The sequence below is a fragment of the Schistocerca serialis genome, unplaced genomic scaffold (genome assembly GCF_023864345.2).
Source record: "Schistocerca serialis cubense isolate TAMUIC-IGC-003099 unplaced genomic scaffold, iqSchSeri2.2 HiC_scaffold_1224, whole genome shotgun sequence".
In the NCBI taxonomy this organism is placed as follows: Eukaryota; Metazoa; Arthropoda; class Insecta; order Orthoptera; family Acrididae; genus Schistocerca; species Schistocerca serialis.
The window spans coordinates 75,001-80,000 of record NW_026047430.1 but is presented as its reverse complement, the minus strand read 5'-3'; positions in this window follow the sequence as shown (position 1 = coordinate 80,000).

Here is a 5,000-nt window from a genome sequence, read left to right as displayed (position 1 = left end):
CACCTGCACCCGTTCGTGCCCCACCCCAACCGCCCAACTCGCATCGCCAGCGGATGAACGGCGGACGTTTCCCGCACTCGTAAGGTGCAATTCACACCTATAACATGCGTTTCATGAAGAGATATTTCCAATATGCGACATTCCCGCTGTCCCTATTCATGAGCTGCGAGCTGTACCACGTACAAGCTACAGACGCGATCGCATTGCTCACTGTACGGATTCTCATGCTGAGCCATCAGCTAGGAAGCGCCCCATCCATGTCGGCACCCGTGGGCGTTGCACTCGCAGTCGCAAAAAACGCTGGGCAAATATATATCTCGGAAGAGTAACGACAGTCCGAGCCTCCTGGCGTTGCACTCGCAGCCGCAAAAAAACGCTGGGCACATATATGTCTCGGAAGAGTAACGACAGTCCGAGTCTCCTGCGTGGGAAGAGTCTTTCTAGGCCCTGACCCACGGGAAGGGTGTAGCTTCCCCCATCCCGGACATTTGACGTCGTCACACTACCGGTATTGACTAATAGACTGATTGCTGATAATCATTAGCCATACACTGGGGGAAACGGCCGACAGGGGCGGCAACATAGTGGAGCCGCAGTGTCACTAATGTACAGAGATAGAACAGTTTCGACTGGAACTAGAGTAACCGTATACACGGCACTGATTAGTAATAGATGCAGAGCCATCAGAATACAGATAATATATACAACCGTCCCTATACATGCTGAAAGACTCTGCACACAATGAGAACCACACGTCAGCCAGACACTCTTATCACACACTACTCTCTTATCACACACAATATCTAACCACCAGCATGGAAGAACATCCAGTGCATCCTCTCCGCCACATGACACAATCCACACTATCATTACCAGACCGGGAGGTCCACCCAGAAAACACAATATCCCACCCTTCCGACATCCGCACATTGCTCAGCTAAGCCACGAACACCCACACATGTCCTACACAGTGGTGCACCCAACATCACAATACTGCCTCCTGTCACAGCACACAAACAATGGCAGGAATGAAAGACACAGATCTGCCACAACCATGGAATCGGAGCGCCGCCTGTCATGAGCCAAAAGTGCATCCTGACGTGACAAATCGGATAATACCGCAGGCATCCAATTACGATAATCACTATCAACGAACCTGCCGCCCCCCCCCCCCCAATACACCTTTCCCTACAACAATGTGTATCTGAACCTACGCTATATCGTACCTTAACCTAACCTATATCGTACCTTAACCTAACCTATATCGTACCTTAACCTAACCTATATCGTACCTTAACCTAACCTATATCGTACCTTAACCTAACCTATATCGTACCTTAACCTAACCTATATCGTACCTTAACCTAACCTATATCGTACCTTAACCTAACCTATATCGTACCTTAACCTAACCTATATCGTACCTTAACCTAACCTATATCGTACCTTAACCTAACCTATATCGTGCCTTAACCTAACCTATATCGTGCCTTAACCTAACCTATATCGTGCCTTAACCTAACCTATATCGTGCCTTAACCTAACCTATATCGTGCCTTAACCTAACCTATATCGTGCCTTAACCTAACCTATATCGTGCCTTAACCTAACCTATATCGTGCCTTAACCTAACCTAATTTGTGCCTTAACCTAACCTAATTTGTGCCTTAACCTAACCTAATTTGTGCCTTAACCTAACCTAATTTGTGCCTTAACCTAACCTAATTTGTGCCTTAACCTAACCTAATTTGTGCCTTAACCTAACCTAATTTGTGCCTTAACCTAACCTAATTTGTGCCTTAACCTAACCTAATTTGTGCCGTAACCTAACCTAATTTGTGCCGTAACGTAACCCATGTTGTGCCGTAACGTAACCCATGTTGTGCCGTAACGTAACCCATGTTGTGCCGTAACGTAACCCATGTTGTGCCGTAACGTAACCCATGTTGTGCCGTAACGTAACCCATGTTGTGCCGTAACGTAACCCATGTTGTGCCGTAACGTAACCCATGTTGTGCCTTAACCTAACCCATGTTGTGCCTTAACCTAACCCATGTTGTGCCTTAACCTAACCCATGTTGTGCCTTAACCTAACCCATGTTGTGCCTTAACCTAACCCACGTTGTGCCTTAACCTAACCTACGTTGTGCCTTAACCTAACCTACGTTGTGCCTTAACCTAACCCATGTTGTGCCTTAACCTAACCCATGTTGTGCCTTAACCTAACCCATGTTGTGCCTTAACCTAACCCATGTTGTGCCTTAACCTAACCCATGTTGTGCCTTAACCTAACCCATGGTGTGCCTTAACCTAACCCATGGTGTGCCTTAACCTAACCCATGTTGTGCCTTAACCTAACCCATGTTGTGCCTTAACCTAACCCACGTTGTGCCTTAACCTAACCCACGTTGTGCCTTAACCTAACCCACGTTGTGCCTTAACCTAACCTACGTTGTGCCTTAACCTAACCCATGTTGTGCCTTAACCTAACCCATGTTGTGCCTTAACCTAACCCATGTTGTGCCTTAACCTAACCCATGTTGTGCCTTAACCTAACCCATGGTGTGCCTTAACCTAACCCATGGTGTGCCTTAACCTAACCCATGGTGTGCCTTAACCTAACCCATGTTGTGCCTTAACCTAACCCATGTTGTGCCTTAACCTAACCCATGTTGTGCCTTAACCTAACCCATGTTGTGCCTTAACCTAACCCATGTTGTGCCTTAACCTAACCCATGTTGTGCCTTAACCTAACCCATGTTGTGCCTTAACCTAACCCATGTTGTGCCTTAACCTAACCCATGTTGTGCCTTAACCTAACCCATGTTGTGCCTTAACCTAACCCATGTTGTGCCTTAACCTAACCCATGTTGTGCCTTAACCTAACCCATGTTGTGCCTTAACCTAACCCATGTTGTGCCTTAACCTAACCCATGTTGTGCCTTAACCTAACCCATGTTGTGCCTTAACCTAACCCATGTTGTGCCTTAACCTAACCCATGTTGTGCCTTAACCTAACCCATGTTGTGCCTTAACCTAACCCATGTTGTGCCTTAACCTAACCCATGTTGTGCCTTAACCTAACCCATGTTGTGCCTTAACCTAACCCATGTTGTGCCTTAACCTAACCCATGTTGTGCCTTAACCTAACCCATGTTGTGCCTTAACCTAACCCATGTTGTGCCTTAACCTAACCCATGTTGTGCCTTAACCTAACCCATGTTGTGCCTTAACCTAACCCATGTTGTGCCTTAACCTAACCCATGTTGTGCCTTAACCTAACCCATGTTGTGCCTTAACCTAACCCATGTTGTGCCTTAACCTAACCCATGTTGTGCCTTAACCTAACCCATGTTGTGCCTTAACCTAACCCATGTTGTGCCTTAACGTAACCCATGTTGTGCCTTAACGTAACCCATGTTGTGCCTTAACCTAACCTATAATGTGCCTTAACCTAACCTAAAGTGCGCCGTAACCTAAACTATATTGCGCCTTAACCTGACGCACGTTGTCGCTGAACCTGCTCTGTAATTGTTATGCAACCCGTTAAAGTAGTGTAGTGTTGCCTAACCGCAACCCTCGCAATATAGTTCGCTACTCGCACTGCCCGGTCCCCTGTGTATCGCGTCATGTTAAACACCTTGCAGGTGTTGCTGACTTTCCACATGCTCCTGCTATACACTGTAGTGTGGATAGCAGCAGGACGTACATGCCCCCCCCCCCTTCCCCCCTGCCTTCGCAAGCTGGTCGGTGAGAAGTTTGCATGTTCAATGCCCTTCGCATGCCGACGTACTCAGCCTACGTTGTGGTACGGCCTGTCACCTGTCCGCCGATGTACGCAAAACCCACAAACTGTACTGCACATTGCTCCGTATGTACTGAATGATACATCGTGGCCCATGTGACCGTATGACGACAGCGCCTAGCAACGGCGGACCATACAGTCCAAATATTGTGCACGCAGCTACGTGTCGTCTCCCTATAAGAGCTGGATTGCAGTGTGGTACGCCATACAGACGTGTGGGAGGAACGGACGCCCTGGATGGCGATCAGCATGAGCAGTCTGTTGATGTAGTGGAGCGTGTATTCGGACGTAGTCGTCTCTTCTCACACACCGTGATAGCATGTTGCACCGCGTTCTCACATCTGCGACATGCTGCAGAGGCGGGCTGACAGTCGTTCGCGCAATGGACACCGCATACGTACGGGGTCTACCTTCCACGTGTTCTCTAGGCGTGCACATGTTGTTGCGTCTATGTGGGCAGACGTAGTGTGTTGTGACACCTGACACAGGCATGCAATACTCGTTGCAAATGGCGATGGACGTGTACGTTTGCTGGTGACGTTACGCAAATGAACAACCGGTAACCCGTTGTGGTGCGGTTGTTCTCGCTAGAGGTGAATCAGTGTTGGCGACGATCGGTCGAGCTATTAACCGGTTGTTTCAGGGATACCCACCATGCCCACGAACGTGAAAGGGGACCCACCATGCCCACGAACGTGAAAGGGGGGGGGGGGGGGGGGGGGATCTGGGTGTGAGGCGATACGCGGCGGTGGCTGGGTGGGACCGTCCCCGGCCGGTGAGGGGGGGCCGCCCGGCGTGCTGGCAGCGCGGTGCGTGGGCGCACGCGCTACAGCCGGCTGGTGGGGGCGGCCGGTGGCAGGCGCGCCGGCCGACGGACGCGGCAGGCGGCGCAGCTGCGCGCCGGCGCCCCCTGCTCGCGGCGCCTTGCGGCCAAAGTAGGTCCTCGCGGGCCCGGTGCGAAGCGCGGTGGCCATCTGCAGTGTGCTGGTCCGATTGAGGACTTTGTGCGCTGAGGATGCGCCGCCGCCCGGCGCTCGGCGCCGCGACGCCGTCTGCTGCTCGGTCGCCCCAGCGGTTCTCGCAGGTGGTTTGTATCGCAGCTGTGCGGACGTGTTGGCGCGTGCGCTGTGCTGGGAGAGTTCGCTTCGGCACCCAAGTAGGGCTTTTGTCCTTCTGTGGCGCTGGCGTTGGAGCT